Raw genomic sequence first — 11,678 nt, forward strand, 5'->3', positions numbered from 1 at the left:
CCCTAGGCCAATATAAGTACTCCCTGACCCCAATTGAGTTACCATAGCCCCCTTATAAGTACTCCCTGACCCCAAGTGAGTTATCCTAGCCCATTTATATGTACTCTCTGACCGCAAGTGCGTTACCCTAGTCCCATAGTAGTACTCCCTGACCCCAAGCGAGTTATACTAGCCCCTTTATATGTACTCTCTGACGGCAAGTGAGTTACCCTAGGCGAATATAAGTACTCCCTGAGACCAAGTGAGTTACCATAGCCCCCTTATAAGTACTCCCTGACCCCAAGTGAGTTATCCTAGCCCATTTATATGCACTCTCTGACCGCAAGTGCGTTACCCTATTCCCATAGTAGTACTCCCTGACCCCAAGCGAGTTATACTAGCCCCTTTATATGTACTCTCTGACGGCAAGTGAGTTACCCTAGGCCAATATAAGTACTCCCTGACACCAAGTGAGTTACCATAGCCCCCTTATAAGTACTCCCTGACCCCAAGTGAGTTATACTAGCCCATTTATATGTACTCTCTGACCCCAAGTGAGTTACAATTTCACCTTTATAAGTACTCGCTGACCCTAAGTGAGTTATCCTAGCCCCTTTATATGTACTCTCTGACCTCAAGTGAGTTACCCTAGTCCCATAGAAGTACTCCCTGACCCCAAGTGAGTTACCATATCACCTTTATAAGTACTTCCTGACCACAAGTGAGTTATCCTAGCCCCTTTATATGTACTCTCTGACCGCAAGTGCGTTACCCTAGTCCCATATTACTACTCCCTGACCCCAAGTGAGTTATACTAGCCCCTTTATATGTACTCTCTGACCCCAAGTGAGTTACAATATCACCTTTATAAGTACTCCCTGACCCCAAGTGAGTTACCATATCACCTTTATAAGTACTTCCTGACCACAAGTGAGTTATCCTAGCCCCTTTATATGTACTCTCTGACCGCAAGTGCGTTACTCTAGACCCATAGTAGTACTCCCTGACCCCTAGTCAGTTATCCTATCCCCTTTATATTCACTCTCTTACCGCAAGTGAGTTATTCAAACCCCTTTATAAGTACTCCCTGACCCCAAGTGAGTTATCCTATCTCCTTTATATGTACTCTCTGAGCGCAAGTGAGTTATCCTAGCCGCTTTACATGTACTCCCAGAGCCCAAGTGAGTTACCCTAGTCCCTTATAAGTACTCCCTGACCCCAAGTGAGTTACCATATCAACTTTATAAGTACTCCCTGGCCACAAGTGAGTTATCCTAGCCCCTTTATATGTACTCTCTGACCGCAAGTGCGTTACCCTAGTCCCATAGAAGTACTCCCTGACCCCAAGTGAGTTACCATATCAACTTTATAAGTACTCCCTGACCACAAGTGAGTTATCCTAGCCCCTTTATATGTACTCTCTGACCGCAAGTGCGTTACCCTAGTCCCATAGTAGTACTCCCTAACCCCAAGTGAGTTATACTAGCACCTTTATATGTACTCTCTGACGGCAAGTGAGTTACCCTAGGCCAATATAAGTACTCCCTGACCCCAAGTGAGTTACCCTAGTCCCTTATAAGTACTCCCTGACCCCAAAAGAGTTACCATATCACCTTTATATGTACTCCCTGACCACAAGTGAGTTATCCTAGCCCCTTTATATGTACTCTCTGACCCCAAGTGATTTACTATATCACCTTTATAAGTACTCCCTGACCCCAAGTGAGTTATCCTAGCCCCTTTATATGTACTCTCTGACGGCAAGTGAGTTACCCTAGGCCAATATAAGTACTTCCTGACCCCAATTGAGTTACCATAGCCCCCTTATAAGTACTCCCTGACCACAAGTGAGTTATCCTAGCCCCTTTATATGTACTCTCTGACCGCAAGTGCGTTACCCTAGTCCCATATTACTACTCCCTGACCCCAAGTGAGTTATACTAGCCCCTTTATATGTACTCTCTGACCCCAAGTTAGTTACAATATCACCTTTATAAGTACTCCCTGACCCCAAGTGAGTTACCATATCACCTTTATAAGTACTTCCTGACCACAAGTGAGTTATCCTAGCCCCTTTATATGTACTCTCTGACCGCAAGTGCGTTACTCTAGACCCATAGTAGTACTCCCTGACCCCTAGTGAGTTATCCTATCCCCTTTATATTCACTCTCTTACCGCAAGTGAGTTATTCAAACCCCTTTATAAGTACTCCCTGACCCCAAGTGAGTTATCCTATCTCCTTTATATGTACTCTCTGAGCGCAAGTGAGTTATCCTAGCCGCTTTACATGTACTCCCAGAGCCCAAGTGAGTTACCCTAGTCCCTTATAAGTACTCCCTGACCCCAAGTGAGTTACCATATCAACTTTATAAGTACTCCCTGGCCACAAGTGAGTTATCCTAGCCCCTTTATATGTACTCTCTGACCGCAAGTGCGTTACCCTAGTCCCATAGAAGTACTCCCTGACCCCAAGTGAGTTACCATATCAACTTTATAAGTACTCCCTGACCACAAGTGAGTTATCCTAGCCCCTTTATATGTACTCTCTGACCGCAAGTGCGTTACCCTAGTCCCATAGTAGTACTCCCTAACCCCAACTGAGTTATACTAGCACCTTTATATGTACTCTCTGACGGCAAGTGAGTTACCCTAGGCCAATATAAGTACTCCCTGACCCCAAGTGAGTTACCCTAGTCCCTTATAAGTACTCCCTGACCCCAAGAGAGTTACCATATCACCTTTATATGTACTCCCTGACCACAAGTGAGTTATCCTAGCCCCTTTATATGTACTCTCTGACCCCAAGTGATTTACTATATCACCTTTATAAGTACTCCCTGACCCCAAGTGAGTTATCCTAGCCCCTTTATATGTACTCTCTGACGGCAAGTGAGTTACCCTAGGCCAATATGAGTACTCCCTGACCCCAAGTGAGTTACCATAGCCCCTTTATAAGTACTCCTTAACCCCAAGTGAGTTATCCTATCTCCCTTATATGTACTCCCTGACCCCAAGTGAGTTATCCTATCCCCTTTATATGCACTCTCTGACCGCAAGAGAGTTATTCAAACCCCTTTATAAGTACTCCCTGACCCCAAGTGAGTTATCCTATCCCCTTTATATGTACTCTCTGACCTCAAGTGATTTATCCTAGCCGCTTTATATGTACTCCCAGACCCCAAGTGAGTTACACTAGTCCCTTATAAGTACTCCCTGACCCCAAGAGGGTTACCCTAGAACTTTCATAAGTACACCCTGGCCCCAAGTGAGTTACCCTGGTCCCATATAAGTACTCCCTGACCCCAAGTGAGTTACCATATCACCTTTAAATGTACTCTCTGACCGCAAGTGCGTTACCCTAGTCCCATATTAGTACTCCCTGACCCCAAGTGAGTTATACTAGCCCCTTCATATGTACTCTCTGACCCCAAGTGAGTTACAATATCACCTTTATAAGTACTCCCTGACCCCAAGTGAGTTATCCTAGCCCCTTTATATGTACTCTCTGACCTCAAGTGAGTTACCCTAGTCCCATAGAAGTACTCCCTGACCCCAAGTGAGTTATACTAGCCTCTTTATATGTACTCTCTGACGGCAAGTGAGTTACCCTAGGCCAATATAAGTACTCCATGACCCAAAGAGAGTTACCCTAGGCCCTTTATAAGTACTCCCTGACCGCAAGTGAGTAATACTAGCCCATTTATATGTACTCTCTGACCCCAAATGAGTTACAATTTCACCTTTATAAGAACTCGCTGACCCCAAGTGAGTTATCCTAGCCCCTTTATATGTACTCTCTGACCTCAAGTGAGTTACCCTAGTCCCATAGTAGTACTCCCTGACCCCAAGTGGGTTACCATAGCCCCTTTATAAGTACTCCTTGACCCCAAGTGAGTTATGGTAGCCCCTTTATATGTACTTTCTGACCTCAAGTGAGTTATTCTAGCCCCTTTTTATGTACTCCCGGACCCCAAGTGAGTTACCCTAGTCCCATAGAAGTACTCCCTGACCCCAAGTGAGTTACAATATCACCTTTATAAGTACTCCCTGACTACAAGTGAATTATGCTAGCCCCTTCATATGTACTCTCTGACCGCAAGTGCATTACCAAAGTCCCATAGTAGTACTCCCTGACCCCAAGTGAGTTATCCTAGCCCCTTTATAAGTACTCCCTGACCCCAAGTGAGTTATCCTAGCCCCTTTATAAGTACTCTCTGACCCCAAGTGAGTTACCCTAGTCCCATAGTAGTACTCCCTGACCCCAAGTGGGTTACCATAGCCCCTTTATAAGTACTCCTTGACACCAAGTGAGTTAGCCTAGTCCAATATAAGTACTCCACGACCCAAAGAGAGTTACCCTAGGCCCTTTATAAGTACTCCCTGACCGCAAGTGAGTTACCCTAGTCCCATATAAGTACTCCCTGACCCCAATTGAGTTATTCAAACCCCTTTATAAGTACTCCCTGACCCCAAGTGAGTTATCCTATCCCCTTTATATGTACTCTCTGACCGCAAGTGAGTTATCCTAGCCGCTTTATATGTACTCCCAGACCCCAAGTGAGTTACCCTAGTCCCTTATAAGTACTCCCTGACCTCAAGAGAGTTACCATATCACCTTTATAAGTACTCCCTGACCCCAAGTGAGTTACCATATCACCTTTATAAGTACTCCCTGACCACAAGTGAGTTATCCTAGCCCCTTTATATGTACTCTCTGACCGCAAGTGAGTTACCCTAGGCCAATATAAGTACTCCCTGACCCCAAGTGAGTTTTCCTAGCCCATTTATATGTGCTCCCTGACCCCAAGTGAGTTATCCTAGCCGCTTTATATGTACTCCCAGACCCCAAGTGAGTTACCCTAGTCCCTTATAAGTACTCCTTGACCCCAAGAGAGTTACCCTAGACCTTTAATAAGTACAACCTGGCCCCAAGAGAGTTACCCTGGTCCCATATAAGTCCTCCCTGACCCCAAGTGAGTTACCATATCACCTTTATAAGTACTCGCTGACCCCAAGTGAGTTATCCTAGCCCCTTTATATGTACTCTCTGACCTCAAGTGAGGTACCATATCACCTTTATATGTACTCTCTGACCGCAAGTGAGTTACCCTAGTCCCATATAAGTACTCCCTGACCCCAAGGGAGTTACCATATCACCTTTATAAGTACTCCCTGACCCCAATTGAGTTATCCTAGCCCCTTTATATGTACTCTCTGACCGCAAGTGCATTACCAAAGTCCCATAGTAGTACTCCCTGACCCCAAGTGGGTTACCATAGCCCCTTTATAAGTACTCCTTGACCCCAAGTGAGTTATGGTAGCCCCTTTATATGTACTTTCTGACCTCAAGTGAGTTATTCTAGCCCCTTTTTATGTACTCCCGGACCCCAAGTGAGTTACCCTAGTCCCATAGAAGTACTCCCTGACCCCAAGTGAGTTACAATATCACCTTTATAAGTACTCCCTGACTACAAGTGAATAATGCTAGCCCCTTCATATGTACTCTCTGACCGCAAGTGCATTACCAAAGTCCCATAGTAGTACTCCCTGACCCCAAGTGAGTTATCCTAGCCCCTTTATAAGTACTCCCTGACCCCAAGTGAGTTATCCTAGCCCCTTTATAAGTACTCTCTGACCCCAAGTGAGTTACCCTAGTCCCATAGTAGTACTCCCTGACCCCAAGTGGGTTACCATAGCCCCTTTATAAGTACTCCTTGACACCAAGTGAGTTAGCCTAGTCCAATATAAGTACTCCACGACCCAAAGAGAGTTACCCTAGGCCCTTTATAAGTACTCCCTGACCGCAAGTGAGTTACCCTAGTCCCATATAAGTACTCCCTGACCCCAATTGAGTTATTCAAACCCCTTTATAAGTACTCCCTGACCCCAAGTGAGTTATCCTATCCCCTTTATATGTACTCTCTGACCGCAAGTGAGTTATCCTAGCCGCTTTATATGTACTCCCAGACCCCAAGTGAGTTACCCTAGTCCCTTATAAGTACTCCCTTACCTCAAGAGAGTTACCATATCACCTTTATAAGTACTCCCTGACCACAAGTGAGTTATCCTAGCCCCTTTATATGTACTCTCTGACCCCAAGTGATTTACAATATCACCTTTATAAGTACTCCCTGACCCCAAGTGAGTTACCATATCACCTTTATAAGTACTCCCTGACCACAAGTGAGTTATCCTAGCCCCTTTATATGTACTCTCTGACCGCAAGTGAGTTACCCTAGGCCAATATAAGTACTCCCTGACCCCAAGTGAGTTTTCCTAGCCCATTTATATGTACTCCCTGACCCCAAGTGAGTTATCCTAGCCGCTTTATATGTACTCCCAGACCCCAAGTGAGTTACCCTAGTCCCTTATAAGTACTCCTTGACCCCAAGAGAGTTACCCTAGACCTTTAATAAGTACAACCTGGCCCCAAGAGAGTTACCCTGGTCCCATATAAGTCCTCCCTGACCCCAAGTGAGTTACCATATCACCTTTATATGTACTCTCTGACCGCATGTGCGTTACCCTATCCCCTTTATAAGTACTCTCTGACCCCAAGTGAGTTACAATATCACCTTTATAAGTACTCGCTGACCCCAAGTGAATTATCCTAGCCCCATTATATGTACTCTCTGACCTCAAGTGAGGTACCATATCACCTTTATATGTACTCTCTGACCGCAAGTGAGTTACCCTAGTCCCATATAAGTACTCCCTGACCCCAAGGGAGTTACCATATCACCTTTATAAGTACTCCCTGACCCCAAGTGAGTTATCCTAGCCCCTTTATATGTACTCTCTGACCGCAAGTGAGTTACCCTAGTCCCATAGTAGTACTCACTGACTCCAAGTGAGTTACCCTAGCCGCTTTATATGTACTCCCATGCCCCAAGTGAGTTACCCTAGTCCCTTAGAGGTACTTCCTGACCCCAAGTGTGTTACCCTAGCCCCTTTATATGTACTCTCTGACTGCAAGTGAGTTACCCTAGTCCCATATAAATACACCCTGACCCTAAGTGAGTTACCATAGCCCCTTTATAAGTACTCCCTGACCCCAGGTGAGTTACCCTAGCACCTTTATATGCACTCTCTGACCGCAAGTGAGTTATCCTAGCCCCTTCATATGTACTCCCAGACTCCAAGTGAGTTACCCTAGCCGCTTTATATGTACTCCCATGCCCCAAGTGAGTTACTCTAGTCCCATAGAGGTACTTCCTGACCCCAAGTGTGTTACCCTAGCCCCTTTATATGTACTCTCTGACTGCAAGTGAGTTATCCTATCCCCTTTATATGTACTCTCTGACTGCAAGTGAGTTACCCTAGTCCCTAATAAATACACCCTGACCCTAAGTGAGTTACCTTATTCCCAAATAAGTACTCCCTGACCCCAAGTGAGTTCCCATAGCACCTTTATAAGTACTTCCTGACCGCAAGTGAGTTATCCTAGCCCCTTTATATGTACTCTCAGACCCCAAGTGAGTTACCCTAGTCCCTTATAACTACTCCTTGACCCAAAGTGAGTTACCCTAGCCCCTTTATAAGTACTCCCTGACCCCAAGTGAGTTACGATATCACCTTTATAAGTACTCTCTGGCCCCAAGTGAGTTATCCTAGCCCCTTTATATGTACTCTCTGACGGCAAGTGAGTTACCCTAGTCTCATATAAGTACTCCCTGACCCAAAGTGAATTACCATAGCCCCTTTATAAGTACTCCCTGACCCCAAGTGAGTTATCCTAGCCCCTTTATATGTACAGTCTGACGGCAAGTGAGTTATCCTAGCCACTTTATATGTACTCCCAGACCCCAAGTGAGTTACCATAGTCCCTTTTAAGTACTCCCTGACACCAAGTGAGTTACCCTAGCCCTTTAATAAGTACACCCTGGCCCCAAGTGAGTTACCCTGGTCCTAATAAGTAGTCAAAGACACCAAGTGAGTTACCCTAGTCCCATATAAATACTCCCAGACCCCAAGTGAGTTACCCTAGTCCCATAGAAGTACTCCCTGACCCAAAGTGAGTTACCGTAGCCCTTTTATAAGTACACCCTGGCCCCATGTGAGTTACCCTGGTCCCATATAAGTACTGCCTGACCCCAAATGAGTTACCCTAGTCCCATAGTAGTACTCCTTGACCCCAAGTGAGTTACCATAGCCCCTTTATAAGTACTCCCTGACCCAAAGTGAGTTATCTTAGCCTATTTATATGTACTCTCTGACCGCAAGTCAGTTATCCAAGCCCCTTTATATGTACTCCCATACCCCAAGTGAGTTACCCTAGTCCATTATAACTACTCCCTGACCCCAAGTGAGTTACCCTAGCCCCTTTATAAGTACACCCTGGCCCCATGTGAGTTATCCTGGTCCCATATATGTACTCCCTGACCTCAAGTGAGTTACCCTAGTCCCATAGTAGTACTCCCTGACCTCAAGTAAGTTACCATAGCCCCTTTATACGTACTCCCTGACCCCAAGTGAGTTACCCTAGCCCCTTTATATGTACTCTCTGACCGCAAGTCAGTTATCCAAGCCCCTTTATATGTACTCCCAGACCCCAAGTGAGTTACCCTAGTCCCTTATAACTACACCCTGACCCCAAGTGAGTTACCCTACCCCCTTTATAAGTACACCCTGGCCCCATGTGAGTTACCCTGGTCCCATATAAGTACTCCCTGACCTCAAGTGAGTTACCCTAGTCCCATAGTAGTACTCCCTGACCCCAAGTGAGTTACCCTATTCCCATAGTAGTACTCCCTGACCCCAAGTGAGTTACCATAGCCCCTTTATACGTACTCCCTGACCCCAAGTGAGTTATCCTAGCCCCTTTATATAAACTCTCTGACCGCAAGTGAGTTATCCTAGCCCCTTTACATGTACTCCCAGACCCCCAGTGAGTTACCCTAGTCCCTTATAAGTATTCCCTGACCCCAAGTGAGTTACCCTAGCCCCTTAATAAGTACACCCTGTCCCCAAGTGTGTTACCCTGGTCCAATATAAGTACTCAATGACACCAAGTGAGTTACCCTAGTCCCATTTAAGTACTCCTTGACCCAAAGTGCGTTACCCTAGCCCCTTTATAAGTACTCCCTGGCCCCAAGTGAGTTACCCTAGTCACATAGAAGTACTCCCTGACCTCAAGTGAGTTATTCTAGCCCCTTCATATGTACTCTCTGACCGCAAGTGAGTTATCCTAACCCCTTTATATGTACTCCCAGACCCCCAGTGAGTTACCCTAGTCCCTTATAAGTACTCCCTGACCCCAAGTGAGTTACCCTAGCCCCTTAATAAATACACCCTGGCCCCATGTGAGTTACCCTGGTCCCATATAAGTACTCAAAGACACCAAGTGAGTTACCCTAGTCCCATATAAGTACTCAAAGACACCAAGCGAGTTACCCTAGTCCCAAATAAGTACTCCTTGACCCAAAGTGAGTTACCATAGCCCCTTTAAAAGTACTCCCTGATACCAAGTGAGTTACCATAGCCCCTTTATAAGTACTCCATGACCCCAAGTGAGTTACCCTAGCACCTTTATATGCACTCTGTGACCGCAAGTGAGTTATCCTAGCCCCTTCATATGTACTCCCAGACTCCAAGTGAGTTACCCTAGCCGCTTTATATGTACTCCCATGCCCCAAGTGAGTTACCCTAGTCCCTTAGAGGTACTTCCTGACCCCAAGTGTGTTACCCTAGCCCCTTTATATGTACTCTCTGACTGCAAGTGAGTTACCCTAGTCCCATATAAATACACCCTGACCCTAAGTGAGTTACCATAGCCCCTTTATAAGTACTCCCTGACCCCAGGTGAGTTACCCTAGCACCTTTATATGCACTCTCTGACCGCAAGTGAGTTATCCTAGCCCCTTCATATGTACTCCCAGACTCCAAGTGAGTTACCCTAGCCCCTTTATAAGTACACCCTGGCCCCATGTGAGTTATCCTGGTCCCATATATGTACTCCCTGACCTCAAGTGAGTTACCCTAGTCCCATAGTAGTACTCCCTGACCTCAAGTAAGTTACCATAGCCCCTTTATACGTACTCCCTGACCCCAAGTGAGTTACCCTAGCCCCTTTATATGTACTCTCTGACCGCAAGTCAGTTATCCAAGCCCCTTTATATGTACTCCCAGACCCCAAGTGAGTTACCCTAGTCCCTTATAACTACACCCTGACCCCAAGTGAGTTACCCTACCCCCTTTATAAGTACACCCTGGCCCCATGTGAGTTACCCTGGTCCCATATAAGTACTCCCTGACCTCAAGTGAGTTACCCTAGTCCCATAGTAGTACTCCCTGACCCCAAGTGAGTTACCCTATTCCCATAGTAGTACTCCCTGACCCCAAGTGAGTTACCATAGCCCCTTTATACGTACTCCCTGACCCCAAGTGAGTTATGCTAGCCCCTTTATATAAACTCTCTGACCGCAAGTGAGTTATCCTAGCCCCTTTACATGTACTCCCAGACCCCCAGTGAGTTACCCTAGACCCTTATAAGTATTCCCTGACCCCAAGTGAGTTACCCTAGCCCCTTAATAAGTACACCCTGTCCCCAAGTGTGTTACCCTGGTCCAATATAAGTACTCAATGACACCAAGTGAGTTACCCTAGTCCCATATAAGTACTCCTTGACCCAAAGTGCGTTACCCTAGCCCCTTTATAAGTACTCCCTGGCCCCAAGTGAGTTACCCTAGTCACATAGAAGTACTCCCTGACCTCAAGTGAGTTATTCTAGCCCCTTCATATGTACTCTCTGACCGCAAGTGAGTTATCCTAACCCCTTTATATGTACTCCCAGACCCCCAGTGAGTTACCCTAGTCCCTTATAAGTACTCCCTGACCCCAAGTGAGTTACCCTAGCCCCTTAATAAATACACCCTGGCCCCATGTGAGTTACCCTGGTCCCATATAAGTACTCAAAGACACCAAGTGAGTTACCCTAGTCCCATATAAGTACTCAAAGACACCAAGCGAGTTACCCTAGTCCCAAATAAGTACTCCTTGACCCAAAGTGAGTTACCCTAGCCCCTTTATAAGTACTCCCTGACCCCAAGTGAGTTACGATATCACCTTTATAAGTACTCTCTGGCCCCAAGTGAGTTATCCTAGCCCCTTTATATGTACTCTCTGACCGCAAGTGAGCTACCGTAGTCCCAATGTAGTACTCCCTGACCCCAAGTGAGTTATCCTAGCCCCTTTATATGTACTCTCTGAAGGCAAGTGAGTTACCCTAGTCTCATATAAGTACTCCCTGACCCAAAGAGAGTTACCCTAGGCCCTTTATAAGTACTCCCTGACCGCAAGTGAGTTACCCTAGTCCCATATAAGTACTCCCTGACCCCAATTGAGTTATTCAAACCCCTTTATAAGTACTCCCTGACCCCAAGTGAGTTATCCTATCCCCTTTATATGTACTCTCTGACCGCAAGTGAGTTATCCTAGCCGCTTTATATGTACTCCCAGACCCCAAGTGAGTTACCCTAGTCCCTTATAAGTACTCCCTGACCTCAAGAGAGTTACCATATCACCTTTATAAGTACTCCCTGACCACAAGTGAGTTATCCTAGCCCCTTTATATGTACTCTCTGACCCCAAGTGATTTACAATATCACCTTTATAAGTACTCCCTGACCCCAAGTGAGTTACCATATCACCTTTATAAGTACTCCCTGACCACAAGTGAGTTATCCTAGCCCCTTTATAT

This window comes from Prorops nasuta, unplaced genomic scaffold, assembly GCF_024137725.1.
Source record: "Prorops nasuta isolate Cenicafe-Biocafe unplaced genomic scaffold, Cenicafe_Pnas_1.2 PNAS00039, whole genome shotgun sequence".
In the NCBI taxonomy this organism is placed as follows: Eukaryota; Metazoa; Arthropoda; class Insecta; order Hymenoptera; family Bethylidae; genus Prorops; species Prorops nasuta.